Source organism: Sceloporus undulatus, chromosome 1 (genome assembly GCF_019175285.1).
Source record: "Sceloporus undulatus isolate JIND9_A2432 ecotype Alabama chromosome 1, SceUnd_v1.1, whole genome shotgun sequence".
Lineage (NCBI taxonomy): Eukaryota > Metazoa > Chordata > Lepidosauria > Squamata > Phrynosomatidae > Sceloporus > Sceloporus undulatus.
This window is the reverse complement of record NC_056522.1, coordinates 125563373-125587609: the sequence shown is the minus strand read 5'-3', so window position 1 is coordinate 125587609 and position 24237 is coordinate 125563373. Positions and strand designations below refer to the sequence as shown.

General features: G+C 40.8%; 1 protein-coding gene across 5 annotated transcripts in view; it reads right to left on the bottom strand.

Annotated features, from left to right (window-relative positions):
* Positions 1–24237, bottom strand: part of FILIP1 (filamin A interacting protein 1) — a 131737-nt gene that overhangs the window by 72304 nt on the left and 35196 nt on the right. The window lies entirely within an intron of this gene.

Here is a 24237-nt window from a genome sequence, read left to right as displayed (position 1 = left end):
TTTCCCCCTAGCCTTCTCATCTACACAGAAGCCTCAAGACAGCTAAAAAAAAGAGACATAATTTAAAAATACAAAAAGTAATAAATACTTTTTGTTGGACTAGGAACAAGATCTATAACTTGAGTCATTATAAGGTTAATGACCATTATAGGGTTAATAGTGAGCTACTGAGATAGAGATGATCTTCAGCTGTGTGTATTGCCCTCATCATTGCTCTAAAATTAGCCTTTTCTCTGTTGCATTATATCTTCTGTTACTTGCATCCATGTAGTTTATATTATTTGATGTATTTGCTATTTTGTGTTACGTATTCTGTTTGCCATTATTACTATGGTTCATTCTATAATAATAAATAAGAAAAAAAAATTCCCCTACCTGGATCTAGATCTAGGACCTAGGTTCCTTATAACAATGGTAAGAGATACAATACAATACAAAATAAACCTATACATCCCCCCTTTCTCTCCCTCAACAAACAATATCAACATAATAATAATTAAAATAATTAAGATACCATACAATTATTAAAAACAGTATTAAAACACATTAGAGACTGGAGACAGGACTACGGGATTACTTGGAGACCAATAGAATGAGTGAGTTTTTCTATCTTTCTATCTTTTCTATATATTGATTTTGAATACTTTTTTTATATACATTGCTTTGTTACCTTTTAAGCAGATATAGATAAAAATTAGTTATAGCACCTTTTGTTTTTGGCCTTTTCAATTTTATTGTTTCAACACTTTTACCATCATTATAATTAAACTGTATTTGGGTATGAATGTGATTCAGATTTTCTTAGATTTTTCTCGCCATCCCAAACCAAAGAACATAAACACCTCATAAGAACCCAACTGACTTAATGACTGTGGCACAAAATAGCTTGGGGACTGAGAAACCAAGAGTCCTTTCTCTGGTTTGTTGAGAGGAAACAAACCAGAGCAAGGAAGCTGACCTGTCAGACAGCACAATAAACCAATCATGAAATTCAGCACTGTAGCTTGTTAAGCTTTGCAGTAGCCACTAAGAGAGCCAGTGTGATATAGTGGTTTGAATGCTGGACTAGGACACTGGGACACCAGGGTTCGAATCCCCCCCTTGGCCATGGAAATCCATTGGGTGACCTTGGGCATGTCATAGGAGATTATCACACTGCCAATTCCTGCCAGGATAGACACAGGTTGTAACTGTAACAGATGGATCTTATCAGACAACCCTGCGGCCAGTGGTAGGCCAGTAGAAAATGCCATTCTTAAAAAGCTGCAAGAAAAGCCTGGTTTGGATACGGGCTGCCTACTAGCGGCCACAGGGCTGTCTGATCTGTCTGTTATGGTTACAACCTGTGTCCTAGCAGGAACTGGCACAGCGATAATATCCATACTCTCTCAACCTCAGAGGATAGCAATGGCCAATTTCCTCTGAACAAATTCTGCCAAAAACACCCCAAGATAGGTTCACCTTATGATCATCGTAAGTCAGAAATGACTTGAAGGCACACAACTTCAAAAAAGTAACAACTAAGCACCAGTCGGCTACTCATTCTTACAGATCCCCTGGCTCACTATGTGGTGCAAGTATTTCCCACTATCTAGTAAAGGTGTCCTAAATTTGGGTGGATGGCAATAATCATGCAACAAACTATAAAAGGGAGATTAATACAACAAGTCAGCTATTGGGAGATATTTGTACAGAAAAGAAAATCAGGTAGGATGAGGAATCCACCTTAACAGTCCATTCCATTTTGATTATTGTAGATCAAGTTACTGATGCAACTATTTTAATTGTTGAATTTTTATTAATTTTAATGGTGGGAGGGTTTAGGGGTTAATGCAACTTTTTATTGTGTTTTTGTAATTTTTATATGCTGTAATCCCACCTTGATCCACAGGGAGAAAAGGGAAATATAAATAAATCATATTATTATTATTATTATTATTATTATTATTATTATTATTGAAAAGGAATTGGCTAATCTGGCACACAAAAACACACAACTAGTGCTGCTTTAATTTTTTCTTCTTCATTCCCCCTACACCCTCAAGAAATCTGTTCAGAATTCTCCTAAAATGGAAGCATGGATAGACTTGATGCAGAAAGAGGAAATATTACAAGAATGCAGGTTGCGTGACCGTAAACATTGCTTGCTGTTATACCCTTAGTTTAATAGTCTCTTCAATCCATGCAGACAATCCAGGTTTTATTTATTAGCATTAAATAAAGAAACGTGTTAATTCCAGACAAAACACATTTCTGTCTGATTGCCAACAGCTTAAGCCAACAACAAATAATTCAAATATATTTAGATTGATATAAGAAAGATCTCAAAATAAAAAAATACTACAAAGTAATGAGTGAAAGAAACTGAATGTCCCAAACTGGGGATGCACTTGTGTGGATAGACGGAGGATGTACATCTAGTGGATGATGGACACCTCTATCTCTCTAGGCATTCATGGATCTCAGATATCATCAAGGCAAACCACCAATGATCGAAGATCATGTGAACTATCATCATCAAGCAATACTGAGCTGGGTGCAGGAGCCTCACCCTGAGCTAGGTGTTAGCATGTGCAGACACAAATCTAACTACAGTAGTTTTAGCTTAAATTTAATACATTTTCCTGTAGGGCCTCTGTGTTAGTATGGAGACTAAAGAAGGGGAGCAGTCTATACATGAGAGCATCAGAGCAAGAGAAATTCATACGGCTGAAGCTAACCATGTCAATCCCTTTGGAGAACAAGAAGTGAAATGGCAAAATTTGGCATAATATTCCCACCCTTCAACCACCAAATTCTAATACACACCTTTTAACATACTGTTTTGACATCCACTGAAAACCACATACTGTTTTGACAACCACTGAAAACCACAAAAGTTGCATTTCTGTGTAAAACTGAATGGAAATGCTACACGCCGGATTTATACATAAGGCAGATTTATGTTTAAGAAACCCATACACATGTTTTATTAATTAACACAAAGAAACTTTTTCAGAACTCTTCAAGGCAGCGAATTTTCTTCTTAATTCTTGTTCCAGTTATTTAATTAAACTTTTGTTGTTCTGGGCAAATATTCTTCAATTTACAATAATTAGCAACACATGCACTTTTAATTACATGATTTCTATATTTGTTTTACCAGAGATCAGAGAAAAATCTTTCCATGGAATTTGCTGATGAGGAAGATGTCAGAGGAGGACAAAACTTTTCTTTCATCTAGTGTAAGATATATCCACTAAAGCTCTTCCAGGAGCAGGCCAAATCAGATAATGTTGTGCCATCAGAAATACTTGTAAAAGCAGATAAGGAAACAGGGTTTTTAAGATTACATATAAATAGGAACCTGACAGGCAGATGTATGCCAGTCAAAGTAGCTGGCTTTGGCTAGTATCTGATTTCTAAAAGTTGACTTAAGGTGCAGTGGTATGAATAATAATTGATTTTCCTGTTCCCCATTTTTAGTAATATGGAAAAAGGTGCCAAATACAACAGTTCATGTGAGGGAAGTTGGTTGTCCATGGTTTGAGCTGACCTCTGGATGCTTTAGATAAAATAATCCAGGTAAATTCACCAGGGGCATACTGAGTTTCTGAAATAGTTAATCCTTAATGTTCTGAAAGCTTTGCCATGCCTCAAGTGCAGATATAAGTGCATTGTGCATTTGTTATCTGTTCTCATTTTACTTGAACAGTTTTTAATGGTTGCTCTGCTCACAACAATGCATTTTGTTCTTTCAATATGGCAAGAACGTGCTGATGTCATCTATTAACACAACATGTTAATAATATACACAGCTGTTAGCACTTGTTTCTCGCTCAATGCCCTGTGCTTCAATTTTCCCAACAAAATACTATATCTTTGCCATGCCTTGTACAGAAAAGATCTGCCTAATTAAAAAAATAATAATCATTGCTGATTTCTGCAGGGATCCACCATGCCCCACAGAGGAAGATTATATTCCCAGTGGTGGTGGGTGGCTTTCATGTCAGTGAGATGGTAAATCTCTTTGAGATTTTAGTATAAACTTTAAAAGAGCTACCCAGAATGTTGAACCTTACCCATCCAATAGATAAAGCATTTTGGATATCTGATTTGATTGGTACTTATGGAGAAACAGAATGGAGAAGCAGAACTGGCAAAGGGGTCAGACAAGACTACATTATTATTACCCTACTTGTTCAACACGTACACTGGAAATATCATATGAAGAGCAGGTTTAGACTCAGAAGAAGGAGGAATAAAGATAGGAGGAAGAAACATCAACATTCTAATATATGTGGATGGCACCATTCTACTAGTGGAAAACATCATAGACTTGGAAAAATTACTAACAAAGGTCATACAAGAAGGTGTAAAGGCTTGTTGCTGAACATAAAGAAAACAAAAATAATGGCCAATGGAGGATCTATATAAATCCAACCTAGATCAATGAGGAAACTGAAGTAATTAAAGATTCCCTATACCTTGGATCAAACATTGATCAGAATAGAGACTGCAGTCAAGAAATCAGAAGAAGACTAGGATTGGGAAGGGCAGTGATGAAAGAATTAGACAAGATCCTAAAGAATAAAGATATCCAACAGAGCACTAAAGTTAGAATCATCCAATCTACTGAATTCACCATCACCATGTATGGATGTGAGAGCTGGACAGTGAAGAAAGTGAAAAAAAATTCAAATAATTTGAGATGTGGTGCTGGAGAGAAGTGCTGAGAATACTGTGGACAGACAAATCTGCTTTAAATAGACCAAGCTTGAAATTTCCCTGGAATCCAAGATGATTAAATTGAGGTTGTTGTACTTTGGCTGCATCATGAGAAGACATGAATCTTTGGAAAAGACACTAATGCTAGGAAAACATGAAGGCAGCAGAAAGGGAGGAAGACCGCACGCCATATTCTCTAGAGTCCTAGTCCTGTATTCAAACCACTACTCCAGACTGGCTCATAACTAGAACAACCAGGTGAAATTTGTGACAGAGCTCTCCTGCCTTTAATGCAGTGGTTCTCAACCTTTGGTCCTCCAGATGTTTTGAACTTCAGTTCCCAGAATTCTTGAGCATTGGCCAAACTGGCCGGATCTCCTGGCAGCTGAAGTCCAAATTGCTTCAGTGGCTGTGTAGAAGAGGGAAATTCAGCAGGTGTTGTTTGTCATGTAAGTAATACCTGCTGAAATTCCCTCTTCTACACAAGTGTGTCCATTATTTCCACCCAACCATTAAAGGCACAGGAGCCAAGCTCTTTATTTCATGTTACAACACTACAATGGACCACTGTTGTAGCACTGCGTAGCACTGGCTTACATAACAGAAACAAAATACTGACAAAGGCGTATTCCGGACAGATCCTATGAGCGCCATCGTTATGCGTGAGGGGCGGCACTTCCTGATGCGCCTTGCCCCTCACGTGTAATGAGTATGTCAAAATGGCGGCGGCGCCATTTTGATGTGCCGAAAGTGGCGCATCGTGAGGGAGGTGGTCATATAAGTGTCCCTTTTGCCAAACAGATTTTTCCAGTGCAGAAAAAGGCACACTTTTATGAGCATTTTCCTTAGGAAGAGAATGGAAATGCTTCAATGGTAGGAGGAGAATAAGGAGAAAGCTGCTTCTCTGCCACTCTATCTCAATGTTCTTTTGTCATACGATAAGGCTTATGTTCCTCTCCTACTTTGTTGTTGTTGTGTGACTTCAAGTCATTTTTGACTTCTAGCAACCTTAAGAGGTTTTCTTAGTAACATTTGTTCAGAGAGAGTTGCATTCCTCTGAGGCTGAGAAAGTTTGGCTTGTTCAAAGTCACCCTGTGGGTTTCCATGGCTAAATGGGGATTTGAACCCTAGTCTCCTGGAATCCTAATCCAACACTCAAAGCACTACACTATGCTGGTTTTCCTCTCCTACTTACTCCTTTATTTGTGGTCTGTCTACTGTGCCTTATATCTTTATTCTATTTCATTTTTGGTCATTTATTTTCTTTATTTCCACCCCACAAGTCCTACAGTAGTGCTTGCACGCACGCACGCACGCACGCGCACACACACACACACACACACACACACACACACACCATTTCTGAAATTGCTCCAGGGCCCCTAATCCCTTCATGTGACTCCAGTATAGGACAAGGTAGTTTGTCACATATTCTGGCTTCAGAAGTTCAGCACATTGAAGGAGAGAACAAGCCTTCAGAAAGGAACAGGACAAAACTGATGGAGATGAAAAATTGGACTAATATGACTGTAACTCTTAAAAATAAATGCCATGTTTCTGTCAAGATGCAACAGGAAACAATATTCATTATGAACAGCAACACATCCTATACATATGTTAGGATCTCTTTTTATGGAACAAAAAGGGCGATTTCTTTTGTTAATTTCCTAGCATATCTTTATTTTAATATATATATATTATATGTTATCAAAACTAATTATAATCATAATGGTTGAAAAGCATTTGTAGAACCTGCTTCAAAGAGGATGAAGCTGTTACAAAACCATATGGATAAAATGTTTTAATAGTACTCACAAGCAAACCACAAATGCATCAGCATTTGGTATAACTGACAGATGGAAAGCAGGAAATGGGAATAGCACTTTGGGAGCCAAGTTCTTAATAGCACACAGCTTTTACTGAGATGTCTAAACGAGAGCCAGATCTCCAATAATGTACTTCTTATCATTTCGATAGCACTTTGGAGAGTTCAGAGAGTATAACACACAATACTGACAACAGTATAGTGTACTATTTGAAACAGCTATATTAACCCCACTGTGTAGATTTGAGATGTGCAGCATGAAGGCAGGGACTTGCTTGCCTAACGAATTCTAGAAAGTAGAGGTGAGATATGGACTGGAGGCTTCCAAACTCACGGCCTATATGCAGTATATGCTCAGTGCTGCACATGTAGCTAAATGCAAAGAGATGTTGGGCAGTATACATACATTTTTTTCCTATTAAAAGAGCAACTTGATCGTCTTTCATCCAATTATCAGTTTTTATGCTTCTATATTTAAAATGTGTGGCCAAAAACATGAAAATAAAGTTGTCTATAATAACTGGAATGTTGCTTATAACTAGAATATTGAGTTTTTTAGGGATAATGCTGAAATGTGTTGATTTTACAAAAATAAATAGGCTATAAATAATTGTTTGTGTGTCTGTGTACATGTACATAGGTGTGTGAGACACGGGTTTATTGCTTTGGCCAATAAGCCAGTTTACCTCTTCTGGCTTCAATTCTGGATCCAGAATGCCCCTGGATGTTATCATAGCTATGCGGGATGCTGCTGCCCGGACGCATCCCAGGTCAAAGCCTCGCTCAGCCAGCCCATTATTTAAGTCAGATGCTCTCCAACTTTGAAAAAGTGTGGGCTGAGCGAAGCTTCGACCCGGGATGCATCTAGGTGGAGGCATCCCGCATAGATTGGTGGCGATTTAGCTATGATAACATCCGGGGGCATCCCGGATCCAAAACTGAAGCCAGAAGAGGTAAGCCAGTTTATCAGCCAAAGTGATAAGCTTCACAGATAAATACAGATTGTTTCACTCTTGTTGTTTAGCATAGAAAAATGTAATTAATGTAAGTAATTATAATGATCAAAGTACATGCAACTGGGTTCCAGTCAGACAAACATTGCATTTGGCTGTCCGTTCCCCCTTGTATTGTCCACCTATTATTCCAGTCAAATATACAATCCCATAATATCTTGCCTGCTCAATTAATTATACCTTTCCTGATCTTAGGGTGATATACTGGTCTCTCCCTCCCACAGATAAATTTTGCTTAAAATATGGGACCAATAAACATTTTGTATAAGAGTCAGACATGTTTTTAAAAAATATATATTTCAGAACTATAAAAAACAGACATGAAAAAGACCTGGATTTATTCTTACTTTGGCAAGAATTTAAATAAGAATACCTTATATTCAACAAACTACACTTGTCAGGCTTTATTTACATTCATATAGTTTTGTCTTCTTTCCAGCTGAGTTTGATAAAATACAGCATATTCTATTTCATTAATGTTTATCCTCATTTTTGCCACTTTTATTTGTGTGAATTATTTCCAGATTGAAATGTTTTCATCTTCAATCATTTCTTTACACAGAAATAAGGCTTAATCGTGGTTGCATTTCCTAAACCATGACTGAGCATTGCATCTCAATACCTAAACCACGGTTCAGAGTGGTCTGCAAATAATGTCTGGAATCCAATTGATTAGTCCAAATCAATCAATTGTTGAATGGTAAATCAACACAGAGGTAAAACCCACTGATTCAATGGGTTTTCTCTAATCAAAAGTAACAAAAGGATTAAGGTCAATAGCCCCTTGCAGACATTTCATGAGTACATAATGTGAACTGTAACTGTATTGTTTGTATGTGTGTGTGTGTGTGATTTGATTGAACTGTGATTGTTTCTTGATTATATTTATATTACATGATTTATCTTAAATTATAAGGCACTTTGTTAAGTCTTTTGCTTTGAAAAATGGAATATAAATATTTAAATAGACAGACAGAGGGCATATGGAGAGAAGAGCATCACAGTGACATACTTGGCCTCTAAGCTACACCCATTCCTTATAAAAACCTGTGCAGTCAGGATTCCCTGTTGTGTGGAGGAACCTAACCAATGGCTCTTCTTTTAGACCTTCTCCTAGGACCTATGGCTTGTCTACCTCGGTAATTTACCCTGAACCCCCCAAGGCCTGCTGCATCCTGTTTACATGCTGCAGGGACAAAATCTTGCATTGGGTCCAGACTGTCTTCACAATGTCCACACCTGATTCAGAACTCACCTTTTGCTTCAAGTTTTTGGTTCTCTTCACAGTGACTATGGTGACTGCCTTCACTCACAGCATGGATGTAGCCAAGTTTTTGGGAAGGAGGTGGGGAGTTCCAGACTAAGTGCCACCTTATATTTTGTGATTAGATTAGGTTTGGTTGATATTATTTTTAACATTAATTAATGGAACGGGGTCCAGACCCCACAGACCCCCTCCCCTTGGCTATATCACCTCTCACAGTCCCTGTGAGCTCCCCATTACTGCTACTGTAGGCACAAGATCAGAACAACGTGCTTGGTGTTGATAACATGGCTGGGTGTCTCATTCTGACCTGCAATGGACAGGGACTGGGAAGGTAGCCACCAGTTGCTCACTGTGAGAGCTGAAGACCTGCATCAAAATAGAGTAAGGGTGGTGGGAATTTGGGGCCAGAATATTCCGGGGGAACCCCAGAGTACTCTAGCAACTGAGGACAGGGCCCTAGCATGTGGGGTGTGGGAGGGAAGAGATGGGTAAACCTACCAGTTCTTTCTCACACATTTACAATTGAATCCCAAGTTCTTTCCATCCTGAATGTGGTATTTGTGGAAACTGGTAAATTCTTCAAAAAGGAACTGAAACAAAATTCTCCTCTCAGCTTCATATTTGCACCACCAGTCCACTTCCATGGGCAACATCATAAACACTTTTTAGCATGACATAAATATCTGCCAGTACAGCCACACTGAGTCCCACAGTTGCATAACCAGCTGCACAACAAGAATTACAGTCCTGAGCTCACTTGCAGCACAATAAATCGTTCCTCAGGCAAAACTAAACAATAGTGCCTCTGTGTATGTCTGCTAAATTATTGGCTGTACAATTTGGTTATGCTTGTGCAACTGCTGATAAAACATGATCATGTGCAAAACTACTTTTAGCATGGTGTAGTGTCCTGGTGTAGTGTCCTCCAAAAATAATGACCACAAAGGATTTACATAAATTCAACCTAGATAATGAGGAAATCAAAATAGTTGATTTCTGTCATGCACACAGACACACAAACAAGTTAAAGATTTCCCATACCTTGGATCAAACATTGATCAGAACGGAGGCTACAGTCAAGAAATCAGAAGATTAGAAATGGGAAGGGCAGCAATGAAAGAACTAAACAAAATCCTAAAGTGTAAAGTCATACAACTGAATGCTAAAGTTAGAATCATTCAAGCCTTTATATTCCCCATTTCCATGTACAAATGTGAGAGCTAGACAGTGAAGAAAGAACATAGGAACAAAATAAATTCATTTGAGATGTGGTGCTGGAGAAGAGTGCTGAGGATACCATGGACAGCTAAAAAGACAAACAAATGGGTCCTGAACTCTCACTGGAAGCCAAGGCGTGTTACAAACGTGCCGAAGCGGCGTGCTAGGGTTGCCTCAGTACGTATTAGGGTTGAGAAGGGGCGTCCCTTCCAGACACGCCCAACCCTAATATGGACTGAGTCCGTACAAAATGGCGCCGCCCGTTCCCCACGGGGGCCGCCATCTTGATGTAGCAGATGCGTTGCGTCTGTACGTCGCACAGCACAAATGATGCCGTGAGTGCACCATTGGCGCCTCGTGGCGTCATTAGCGCGCCGCAAAGAGAAGTGCCATTTTGGGGCTTCTTATTTGCAGTGCGCCCAAGATGACTAAACTGAGGCTGTTTGGCCAGATAATGAGAAGGTACGACTCATTAGAAAAGACATCTTCTGGGGAAGGTAGAGGGAAGTAGAAAGAGAGGAAGACCACATGCCAGATGGATAGACTCAGTCAGGGAGACCATAGGCCTGAGCCTGCAGGACTTGAGCAGGGAGGTAGGGGATAAAGGGGCTTGGAGACATTTTAGTTTAAAGATGACAACAAAATAAAATTAAACTAATATAGAACTTGGTGGTGGGAGGTTCGTATTATTTCAAGGGTGTAGCCTATAGTTTGGCTCCACTGTCCTTTTGTGGAGCCTCTTCAGGTGGAATAACATTTTTTAAAAAAGCTTGTCAGATGTATTCACCAGTGACCAAATGCTGATTTAATTTCCACACCCCCATTCTGAGGCAGACCGTCTACCCTTTCCTTTAAAAAGTTCCTGTGATAGTCATGTAATAAATTAAACACATACACATGCACACACATATATGGACACCAATAAATTAGTGGTTTAAAATATTAAAATGGCTCACGATTCTGCCAAATAATTGACTGAAGAAGGATCTTCAAAGCACTTCTAGTTATAGGCATGTTTCTTAACTGTCCCAATTAATAACTGTCTATGACTGAGGTACATGTTGTTACTCTTATCTAAGAAATTGACAACACATCCTATTTTATAATTATCCCTACCTCTGTCACCAAATGTGAGGAGCTCCTCCTGTCTCATCTCTGTGGCATCAGTGGGGAACTTCTATATGCCCTCTGGGCAAGATTATAACCCTTATTGCATGACGAAAGTAAACCAACATGCAGCAAGAGAGAAGTGGTTTTCTTTTTACCTCTCTGGATGCCCTCCACTTTGGTTCTCTTCTCAATGGAGATAGTTGTTAAAAACTGGGAGGATCCATTTGGTAACAGGTATGCTTTTATGACTATTCTTATGGAAGGAGAACAGAAATACTATGATGCCATGTGGAGCGGTAAGCAGGAAACTTCTCTCTCACTGTGTCTCAATTTACTTTTTTCATGTGATAAGATTTTATATTTGTCTCACTATTGGACACCCTTGAATAATTGCTTACACCATAGACACCATGTGTCTGAACTCAAGCATTCCCTTAACTAGCATTCTCAGAGGCACACATGTATAATACAATTTATTTAATACAAGTTCAACATAAAGTTAAAGATTACTTATTTAACACATCTAAATCCAGACTGACCCTAACAAACTGACATCTCTCGCTCATATTCCTAACTTCTATCCTTCACTCCTGTCTAACTAATCTCTCTTTCTGACTCTGTCTAACTCTCCAGTACAGAGACAGTTTGAGATATTCAATGTTAATAGTCTAAGAAAGGAGCAGTTACTTTTGCACAGGAGAGGGACAACTAGATTTCAAAAGAAGCTGCTTTTCTATTGTTAATGGGAGTTGAAATTTAATTACCTGTCTTTTATTGCTCTTTGTACCTAGTCCTCAAATGGCCAATAATGGGAGTGGCCTCTACATGCATTGCAATCCCTCAATACCATCTTAACCAACAATATCTCAAACAGTAACTGAGGGTGAAATTGTCAAAATGAAGCAGCTTTTGACCACATTGGAGGCATAGCATTTAGACAATGCACGCCTCCAAAATGGCCAGAAGCCACTTTGAAGCCATGCGCTGGTCCTTAAGATAGCATACCAAAAGATCTGCTTCAAGCTACAGAGAAAGGATCTACTCTAGTTCTAACTAAAATCTGTTAACAAATATGGAAAATAAAATAATGGCCACAGATTGGAAATGCTCAATTTACATTCCAGTCCCTAAGAAAGGGGACACCAGGGACTGCAGTAACCACAGGACCATTGCATTAATCTACCATGCAAGCAAAATGATGCTCAAAATTCTACAACAACGAAGACTTTTACCATATATGAAGTGAGAAATTCCAGATATCCAAACTTGGTTCATGAAAAAAGGGGCATTAGGGATTATATTAAAAACATATAAACATATGCGCGCACACACACACAAATTCAGAAGAAAATCAGCCTGTGATTTATAGATTATAGCAAAATCTTTATATAGGTCATGAAAAACTTCTGATTGCTCTTAAAGAAATGGCTGTGCCATGGCATTTTATTATCCTGATGTGTAGCTTGTACTCAGGAGGAGTGGCTTCCCTCAGGACAAAATACGGAGAGAGGAATGGTTTCCAATAGGCAACGGGGTCAGGTGAGGCTGTATTTTATCATTTTATCTAAAATTTACACTGAACATATCGTACATAAAGCAGGATTAGACCCAGAGGAAGGAGGCATGAAAATCGGAGGAAGGAACATCATCAATTTAAGATATGCAGATGACACCATACTACTAGCAAGAAATGGCCAAGACTTGGAATTATTATTAAAGGAAATCAAAGAAGAAAGTGCAAAGGCAGGTTTAAAGCTGAACACCAAGAAAACAAAAATAATGATCACAGATGATTTAGGAAACATAGTAAAGTGGTAGCTGTTTTGGCCAAAAGAATGGTGCAAAACCAAATAAGAACAGCTTTACTTTTGCATCATTTAAAAAAAAATCACCTCGTACAACAAAATCCAAACTCTGCAAAAGAGCAATATCTTTATTGGTCAACCAAAATGCAGAAGATGCATCATGCAAGCTTTCAAAACTTCGCTGGCTTCTTCATCAGACAAAGGTGTTAAAAATCACATACCAAAAAAAGGAAAATATTAGAGTCACAGGCTTATATTCTATTTTAGGTTTCATCTACAGGCTAAATAATGAATCCTTACCTTGATCCCAGTATGTTGGAACACAGAATGTTCCTCTCCTTCCAGTATGAAAACACTTCTTTTCAATTCCTGAATGCTTTAATGTGATACAGTGGTACCTCGGGATACGAAATACCCAGGTTACGAAATTTTCGGGATACGAAAAAATCCCATAGGGAATCATTGTTCCGGGTTACGAATGTTTTTTCGGGTTACGAAAAAACTTTTGGTGCTTTTTTCGGCTTTTTCGCACGGAATCGCGGCTTTTCCCCATTAGCGCCTATGGCAATTCGGCTTACGAAGGCTTTTCGGGTTACGAAAGCGGCCGCGGAACGAATTAATTTCGTAACCCGAGGCACCACTGTATAAGAAAACCTCCAGTTTACTCCACTTTCTGGAGGAAGAATAAGGTTTTTGAAATGTGTAGTTTGACCCTCAAATTGGGATCACAGTGGAATCAGTGGGGATAGAATTGGGGCCAGGTTGATGGGTGGTCACCTAGCTCAGGTGGTCCCCTGATTGTTCTCATCACAGAAGGGTAGCTCCTTTGTTTGTACTGGAAGCCAGAAAAGTTGCTTTTGAGTTTTTTGTTTGGGGGGGGGGGGTGAAGGTGGTTGGTGTTTGTATGCTCACATTTGCAGGTCAGCGTTTCACTTCTCTGTGGACTTCCTTTTATAGACATGCAGATGGGAATCAGAACGAAAGGAAAACAAAGGCTGCTTGATTCTGCATATATGCAAATATGTGCATGCATTGTAGTAATTAAAAAAACAACACACAGCTGCTGCAGTTGTATGACCAGACATAAACATGTGCACACAGTAGAGACACCCCCTTGCACTGATGTGGCTATATAATGGGTGTTCTGTGTGGCTTTCCAAACTAATTTCACTTTGGATTAAAACAAGTGTGTCGCAGTAAAAAGGTCAAAGTAGGGCAGGGATACTACACAGTGGCACTGGTATACAGCCCTTATGTAGATTCAGATGTAACTCTGTTGTCAGTTAAGATAGCAGTGAGGGATTTCCATGCCAGCAGAGGCCACTCCTCCTAGGCCACCTAAAGACCAAGGACAAAGGGCAATAACAGACAGGTAATAAAATTTCAACTTTATTCGCAACAGAAAACAGGTAATAGTTACTTTTCTGTTGCTGATGAAGTTGAATTTTTATTACCTGTCATTGCCCTTTGTCCCCGTCTCCACATGGCCAAGAAGGGGATTGTCTCTGCCTGCACTAAGATCTCTCTCTTAACTTACAACATCTGAGACAAAATGTTGGCCTGTGACTCTAACATGTTCACCTTTTTTTCTCCTGTATGATTTTTAAATCATTGCACAGATGATTTGCCCGACTTTAAAGTAGATGATTAAAGCATTGAAAAGGTTCATGATTTTCCATACTCGGTCGTTAGTCAAATGGAGACTGTAGTCAAAAAGAAGACTAGGGCAGAACTAGACAAGATCCCAAAGTATAAAGATGTATCATTGAATACTACAGTTAGAATTATAATTCAAAAATCTAGTTGATTTAGTCTGTAGAATCAGTATGTAGAGAGATCTTGTAGCACCTTTGAAACTAACTAAAGAAAGAAGTTGGCAGCATGAGCTTTCATAGACTTAGGTTTACTTCCTCAGATGTATTTGGTGATCCAAGGAATGCATCTGAGGAAATAGAATGAACTCTACGAAAGCTCATGCTGCCAACTTCTTTCTTTAGTTAGTCTCAAAAGTGCTACAAGATCTCTCCATATACAGTTAGGATTGTGCCTGTCATTGAATGATTTCCAATTTCTATGTATAGTTGTGAAAGCTGGACAGTGAAGACAGCGGATAGGAAGAAAATCAACTCATTTGAAATATGGTGTTGGTGAAGAGTTCTATATTTGCTGTGGACTGCTAAAAAGACAAATAAATGGGTCCTAGAGCAAATGACCTGAATTCTCCCTAGAAACCAAGATGACTAGGCTGTTATACTTTGGACATATGAGAAGACATGTTATTGTGTGCCTTCAACCACCATTATATAGCCACATCAGTTTCTGACTTCTGATGACCCTAAGGCAAACCTATTGTGGGATTTTCTTGACAAGTTTCTTCAAATGGGGTTTGTCATTGTCATCCTCTGAGACTGAGAGAATGCAACTTGCCTGAGGTCACCCAGTGGGTTTACATAGCTGAGCTGGGATTTGAACCTTGGTCTCCAGAGTCCTAGTCCAATACTCAAACCACTACACCACGCTGGCTCTCTAAGAAGACATCAATCACTAGAGAAAGAGGAAGACCACATTACAGATGGATAGATTGAATCAAGGAAGCTGGGCCTTGAGTCTGTGAGACTTGAGTTTCAGATAGGGTGTTTCAGATAGGGTGATTTGGAGGTCTCTCATTCCATTCACTTATTAGTCACCGCAAGTCAAAATCAACTTGATGGCAGTTAACAACAGTGATGGACCAAAGTCACAGTGGTGGGATACAGGCGCCATTTGCTCCGTGCAGGATCCGCAGCAGCCAAACCGGGCAGCTCCCGCGCGGAGCAAAAAAGAAGCTCCATTTCGGAGCTTCTTTTTGCGGCGCCTTTATGACATCTCAAGGCGCTGCTGGCGCATTTGCGACGTCATAGGCGCCGCGACACGTCTGGACGCTATGCGCTCAGTATGTAAACATGGTGGCCCCCATGTGGAAGGGGCGCCGCCATGTTGTACTGTGGTGGAAATTCCTTTTTGAAATATAAAAACTATAGAAAGATGGAGTCACCTTTGTCAGCCAGAGAGATGGTTTTTGAAATAAAGGCTTGGAGTTTAGGGAAAACTAGAGCAAAGGAATAGTGAGTGCATCTTGACCTAGATGGAAGCTGGCACCAGTAGAAAGACATAACATAAACTACTGAGATACATAGTAGACATTCAGAACAAGTTGAAGGGAAAGCCACTGAATTCCTGACAGAGGGGGTAATAGTGATGATGCATTTTAATGTATGCATGATTTCTGTTCTGATTGTAAAATTCTAATGTTAAATTGTAATTTAGCCAATCAGGTGTATTGAAGACCTCTTTGTCTGAATAATAGAAAAAGAGCCATTTGTCTTTTTCGGGGTTCTCAGCTTTTGGAACTTGAATTCCACTGAGTTCAATGTTTTCCTTTGTCGACAAATGGAAATAATGGATTTTCAATTATTAGGTCCTCTTGCTAAATCCCTTTTGCTCTGCTAATCCTAGAATCTAAGTTTCCCTGAAATTTCTGTTACGTCGTATTCTATACGTACTAGGGTTAGGGGGGTACGAAGCACCGCCCCTTCCTAACCCTAGTACGTATAGGAAGACGTACTATTGGCGGTTTTGTATCCCGCCATGTAAATTTCCAAGACAAACTGGGGTTCGGACATGGGTCTTCGTTCCCAAGTCCAGCACTTTAACATTATTGCAATACACAGGTCTTCAGATCTGCAGTTAATATTAAAAAATAGCATGAGCTGAGCTGAAAAAAAAATATTGCATGATTATTGTGTTAAATGAGTAGATTTAGAGACAAATATAAGATAATTTGCATGTTTTGCTAAGGAGATGTTCAGATTTAGGGACTGAAACATGGAAGCACCAAAATCGCCAGTGAGGAAGTTAGCTGGCAACTAGCCCTTTTCTATAGTTGTTAATTATTAGCAGCCAAGTGTGGCGAAGGAGGAATAACTATCTGTTCAGACAGGAATGTCTGTTAATCATACAATTACTAGAGAATATGTATCCACTGGATGGTAGTAGGAAGTGTTTTTAGTTTGAAGGGACAAATGGATAGGCAGACTCCCTGGGGTAATACTTGCTGTTCTGTTGGAATTGACTCATCCTCACATCTCTCACAGTGATTTTAGGCCAGTTTATAGACAGCTGAAGATTTAGCACCAGAGCCCAATCCACACTGAATTTTGGTGCAAACTTGGTATGAACAACACAAACTATGCAATTTATTGCTCCCCACTGCACATTGCAAGCAGGTTTCGAGAGGTCACCCTGAGAGAAATAACAAAACCGGCAGGAAGGAAGAAATAACAACAAATCAACTAATACCGTGTAGCAAGACACATAAACTGAGCAATCATTGTATATAGCAGTGCAAAATACAAAATACCAGATGGATTGGAATGTTACAGAACAGTTATGTAACTCTAAAAGTTCTGAGTATTATCAGGATGAAACACAGCTTTTGCTGTGCTGCCATTTAGTCTTCCTACCATCTTTTTTTCTTGATGAAGGTATGCTCCTCCTACTGCCATCTCCACCGTTAGTCTACGCTACTATCTACTTGTTTAAAGCAGCCTTTGTGCTAACCTGTCGCTTCTAGACGTGCTGGATGACACTCCCTCAGGAGAGGACAGGAACATGGACTGTAGTCGGATTTATTTGGGTTGCCAGATATAGACGCGTCTTCAAAGGTTGGAAGACAAAGCCTGGATGCTTTCTTCTCCTGCTCCATTTTTGGTTTTGAACAACTGTCACGAATACTGGCAGACAACTAGGCCTAACAGGTAGCAACATACAGAATTGTTGCCATTATCCCAAATAAAAATAAATATAATAAAAATGAAAAGTCGACACAACCTTAATTAACTTTCTAGGAAAGCGCCTGGCTCCAGACATTCTTCTGCTGGAAGCAGAGCAAGTCAAGTCCTGGACTCAAATCAACAATTTGGGTGCCAGCTGTCTCTACATTGACTTAACAAGACCTGCAATGTTTGTTCACCTCTACAGAATGTTATTTTGCTTCACAGCGCCAGGGTCATATCAATGAAGTCACCTTTTAGTAATAGCCCGGGGGACAACTGATAGCCAGCCAGCATAGTAGCAAGTAGAAAACCACCAAGACCATTTTCCCATGACTTTTTACTAAGTGTATCGTTTGTACAACGTTTTTGCCACAAGCGGGTGGGGAAAGCTGTAGATTCACTGGAAAGGTCTGGAAACAAACTTGACATTTACAGTCAACAGTGTAATCTAAGAACATAGATTTTAAAAAGAGACTGATTTAATGTGTAATTGAAAAGAGGGGAAATGCAGTAAAATCAGAGCCAAATTCGGCTCATTGAAACCTTAAGTTTGCAACCCTGCAACAGAAAAAGGAATGGCTCTAGATGAAAAGATGTATTCACAGCTAATAAATATACATTTTCTCCTGGAATGTTTGAACAGGAAATTACATTTTTCTCAGCCAATTTGGAAGGCAATGACACAACCGGATCTGGCATTATTTTATTATTATTATACCTTTATTTGAACGGCTGTAATTTACACAGCGTGTACATGCATCTTTTTAGTTAGACGGTTTCCCGCCCTCTTCTCTCTCTCTCACACACACACACACACACACACAGAGACACCAGATCCTTACGTGTGCTCGTTAGAAATTAATGGTCCGCGCCTTTCGAGACCCGAAAGCATTCGCAAGCCGAAATGCCCATAGCGCAATGGAAAAGCCCGATTTTGTTGGCGAAAAGCCGAAAAGACAAAGTTTTTCGTACCCAAAACATCATACCCGAACATTATTCCTAGTGGATTTTTTCGTATCCCGAATTTCGTAACCTGGTATTCGATCCCGGGTACACGGTTAGATCCAATACTCGGCATCTTAACATTTTTGTTGTTGTTAACGCCACCAAGTTGAGTTCAACATGGCTCTATGAATGAGAGACACTAAGTCACCTTCAGCAGCAGGTCTTGCAGATTCAGGTCTTCCTTTGACTATCCATCTGTATGTGGCCTTCCTCTTTATCTCTACCTTCTACTTTGCCAGCTGTTTTGTCTTTTCTAGTGAGTCTGTGGTTGAGTTGTGGACTGCAACTCTGGAGATCAGGTTAGATGCCCCATTCTGCCATGAACCCAAGGGTGACTTGGGCAGTCACATGCTCTCAGCCTCAGGGAAGGCAAGGCAATATCTCTAACAAATCTTGCCAGAAAACCCAGGACAGGTTCTTCTTAGGCTCGCCATAATTCAGAAATGACTTGAAAACACAACAATAACATTATTTACAGGTTGTGTTGTGGGGGGGTTTGGTTATGGGGTGGTGTTGGCAGCTTCTTCCTCAGGTGTGCAATCATGCCCAAAGGGGTGGTCCCTGGCCCAGGAAGCCTCTAGCTGTCCAGGCAAAAACATGGACCAAGGAGACCATTTTTTTTGTTTTTTGTGGTGTGCCTAACTCAGAGATGAAGGGAAAGGAGGGGCACTCTTCTTTGGGAGTCATCTAATTTCTCTCCCCTCTCACGACAACTCCTGTCCTTTCCTCCTCTTCCGCTTCTTCAGAGTGGAAGCAGCAACAGCACAGGACAGCCCAACCTACACTTGACAGCGCTCTAGGGCAGGGGGACATGGAACTGATGTAACCCCTCTGTGTCTGACTCAATGGTGTGTGTGAAAAAACCTCTGAGGTTCTGGGGTTGCCATAGGTCACAGGGATTGAAGGGTGTGTGTGGCCCACACATGCAAACATGCCACACTTGTGTCATGTTGCATGTGTGTAACAGATACATACACACACCAGCCTTCAGTTCACCCGCTGCCTTATAGCAACCCTATGAGCCTCAGACCTTTTTTTCATAGAGCTTTCTAGGCAACTCAGAGATGGTTTTGCCAGTTCCTTTTCTGAATACTTGCACTCCTTCGATCATCTTAGTGATATAAAAGACCAGCCCTTAAGAACAATGAGCCAACTACAATTCTTGGCAACTATAATTTGCTGTTCTCTAACAAAGAGATAATCTGCAGGGCTAGTGGAATACCACTGTGGAGTGTCTCTGTTCTATTAACGTCTGTTGACAAGCTCAACTTAATCTAAAATTAGAAGGTGGCCTTTGCTGGCTCTAGACAACCCTCGCTGCGCCACAACACATTTTAAACATCCTTTTTTTTTTTTTTTTGGAGCCAGAGCTGAATGGATGTTTTATGTGTATGAGTTAATGAATAACTAATTCAACCAACTCAGCAGTCCTGGTCCGGAGTGTGGATCACTAGCTCATATGGGATATCCAGCACCCATTATTAAAAGAGATCTTTCTCAAGTTTTTCATAGCTTGTCTTGCGCATTTCACCATAACAAAAAGTTCAGTATCTGCAAACCTGGCTACTTTACGCTTGCATCTAACTCCAAACTGTCCATTGCTAATCAACTATCGTTGGAGAAATAATATTTGCTTATTTTCTCCCACTGGAAAATGTTCATTTATTTCAGAGCTTGGAAATTTACAAGTATTTACCATACTTGTAGTTATAGTTTCAAGGTCAAAAAAGGGAGTGTGCTACTATCTCTAATTACAATTTTAAAGAAATGGCTTCTTTCTTCATCAATAAGTATTTTCATTAACATATTAAAACTAACAAACAAAGAAACAAAAATAAAACCACATAACATATTTGAAGGGAAATAAAAACATCATAACAGCTTACAAAGCTAACCCCCCACCTCCCTGACAAACTATCAACCAACTATAAAACCCACAGAAAATAATTAAAAAGAAATAATTATTTTCATTTTTCAAAAATAACTAAAATAGCTTCTTTTGTTTACTTCTTAAAGCTCATGCTACAAGCTGCTGACCATGATGCAAAACACCATGTTTCTCCATCCACCTGCCTACATCTCAACATCCACAACCGAGCAATCAAATGTAAGGCAGCAACCATGGAATGTTAAGGAAAAAGCAACATGGGATATACAGTAAATGAAATAAACATGTAGTGGAGAGTCAGATGACTCAGCAGAAGCCATTGAGAAACCACACAGGTGTAAAGGTAACAATTAACAAGTCCTGAATGCCAAGACAAAAATGTAAAGTGATAATGAACACACCTGAAAATTGTTAAGTGGTCAAGGCTGAGATGATGAAATCATAATTGAGGATGAACCAAGAGAACCAATGAGAATGGTACACGCCTACTGGGTGGAAACAGAACAGTGGGTGGTACATGCATGACTATAATAATGACTATGCATCCCAATGTATTGTGTGGGTTTGTAGTAGTAGTAGTGGATAGTAGGAGATATAGTATTGTTGTTTTGGATAGTTTTGGAGCTGTATTAGTAGAATAAGTAGATCTTTTATTTAAGACTACTGAGTTTTCGGTGTCTTTGGGTGAAGCTACAAGAACCAGCTGGATCCTGAAGAAGGGTGAAGACTTCTGTGGAAGCAAGAGTGAGAAGGCTTGGAGAGTTTGTCGGGGTCTTCAGCCTGTTCTCTGTAACTCTGCTAAGCTATAACCACTGGCCAAAACTGGTCAGCGCGGTGCACAACCAGGTGGTGAGTTCAAGCCAGAGGTGAAGAGCTACAACTCCCATCATCCCTGACATGGAATGCTTCACAAGCCAGCCCTTGAGCCATGTGATATTCTGCCTCTACCCTGCAGTGACCCCACACCCATAATTATACATGTTAATGAAAAACACAGTTCCCCTACAAAAGCAGGATGCAGTTTCATACCATTCTTCTGGGGGAAGACATTAACTGCAAGTCACTATCTATTTGTAACTTGTTGTGTGCCTTCAAGTCATTTCTGACTTATGGTGACCTAAAGTGAACCTATTTCAGGGTTGGCCATATTTGTTCAGAGGAAGCTTACATTTGTCTTCCTCTAAGGCTGAGAAAGTGTGACTTGTGCAAGACCATCAAGTGTACTTCCCTGGCTGGTCAGGGATTTTAACCCTGGTCTTCCAGATTCCTAGTCTAACACTCAGACTACTACAACACACTACCTACTAGCTTATCCCTACACTCTGCTCCCCATGAGTGGCAGCTAGTAGTTTCCATGTTAGTGGGGTGGTGAATCCACTCCATCTTTTATTATAAAGTTTAAAGGAGCTATCCAAAATGCTGGTCCTGCTTTGGCAGTAAGATTCAGAACTGTGGACAGCTTTTTAAAACTTTGGAGTAAAATCCACTTATTTTGTCCCTTTTGTCCCAGGAAGAACATTTACCATCAATAAGACAAAAAAACTGGTGTCACCTCATATTGGCTAACAATTATGGCTCATGGATGTTTTGAGTCCTGAATATCTTTGCTATTGATGCATTGGGCAGGTTTGCTCAAGCACACACTCTATGCTTAAGATTATATCTCTTACTCTGCTGCTGTTATATCCAGAGCTGGGAACATTAGCATTAGCAATGGCAATAGCAAGTACATGTCTATACTGCTTATCAGTGAATTAACATCCCTAAGTGGATAACAATGGAGATTATCGCACTGCGTTCTGAGAACGTTGTGATCACGTGATGAGAACGGAACGCATTTGAGAATACCGCACGTATGTGTTCCAATCGGGTTCTCAGAACGCTTAAATGTGTTCCAAATGTGTTCCAGGAGGGAACGGATTTGAATGTGTTCTGAATGTGTTCCCAGAGAGCTGAAACGTGATGAAAACGTTCCAAGAGAAGTGTGTGCGGTATTCTTATCCGTTCTCAAATCCGTTCCCTCATTCCTCTGTCTTCTGATTGGCTGAAAGAATGACAGGCAGGGAGGGAGGCAGGCAGGCGAGCGACTGCAGTGAGGGAAGGTGTGTGTGTGTGAGGGGGGAAAGAAGGAGGGAGGGAAGGGAGGAAAAAGGGAGGAAAGGTGGGACAAGGAAGAGAAGAGGAAAGCAGGGAAAGAGAGGGAAAGAAGAGACCAGAGCAGAGAGCAAGAGGGAGAGGGTCTGGCTGCTTCTCCGGGGGTCTCTAGTGTCATGTCCAGTGGGGCTCCTGTGCTGTCACAATGCAGGAGGCAGGGATGCCAAGGACCTTCTCCTCCTTCCCTCCAGGAGGGAACCCACAAAAGCTCCTCTGTTTGGAGCACCACACAAAAGCAAGCAAAAAACTCCCAGAATTCCATAGCAAAGAGCCAGACAAGAGTTAAAGCGGGGAGGGAAGCTCACAACCTGAAGGCACACATTACATGCACACACACAGGAGCAAAAGGGTGTCAAGCTGCCAAAAAGGGGAAATGGGATGACAGCAGAGGACTCTTCTTTTCTAACCGGTTTAAAGAGCTGCTATGGCTGCCGGGGCTCTGCCCTTGGCCCAGTCCCCTCCCTGGCAACTTGCTTTCCTTCGGCTTGAAGGGACCTCCATGGAGCTCCTCCTTCCCTCAAGGAAGAGGGGACCAGGGCAGAGAGCAAGAGGGAGAGGGTCTGGCTGCTTCTGCGGGGGGCCTCTGGTGTCATGTCCAGCGGGGCTCCTGTGCTTGCAGCCTGCAGGAGGCAGGGATGGCAGGGATGCCCAGGACCTTCTCCTCCTTCCCTCCAGGAGGGAACCCACAAAAGCTCCTCTGTTTGGAGCACCACAGAAAAGCAAGCAAACAACTCCCAGAATTCCATAGCAAAGAGCCAGACAAGAGTTAAAGCGGGGAGGGAAGCTCACAACCTGAAGGCACACATTACATGCACACACACAGGAGCAAAAGGGTGTCAAGCTGCCAGAAAGGGGAAATGGGATGACAGCAGAGGACTTTTCCTTTCTAACCGGTTTAAAGAGCTGCAATGGCTGCAGGGGCTCTGCCCTTGGCCCAGTCCTCTCCCTTTCCCTCCGCTTGAAGGGACCTCCGTGGAGCTCCCTTAATGCCCAGGCTGCCAAGGAGGGGACTCTGCCCTTGGCCCATCAAGTTACATAGGTTTTATCCTATTTTCTTCAAACATATGCCAGCATATGAAGCCCCAGCGTTTTATAGGGGCTTGCCTTCCTTCCCTCCCAAGAGAATCCTCGGACTCCCTTCGGAGGGAAGACAAGCTGGGGGGGGGGGGCGCTTGCCTTCCTTCCCTCCCAAGGGAATCTTCGGAGGGAAGACTTCTCAGTGAGGCTGAGAAGCACTCTCCCGGCCAGAGGCCTTAGGCTTACTGAAATCCCCCACCTCCCTTCCCCATAGAAATCAATCCAAAAACTGAGTTTAAAAGGAGCAGAGGAGAGCCCTTTGGGTCTGCATCTGAGAGAGATTTTAAACTCCGTTTTTGGATTCTTTCCTATGGGGAAAGAGGGGAGAGAGAGAGAGATGGCAGGACATCCCCA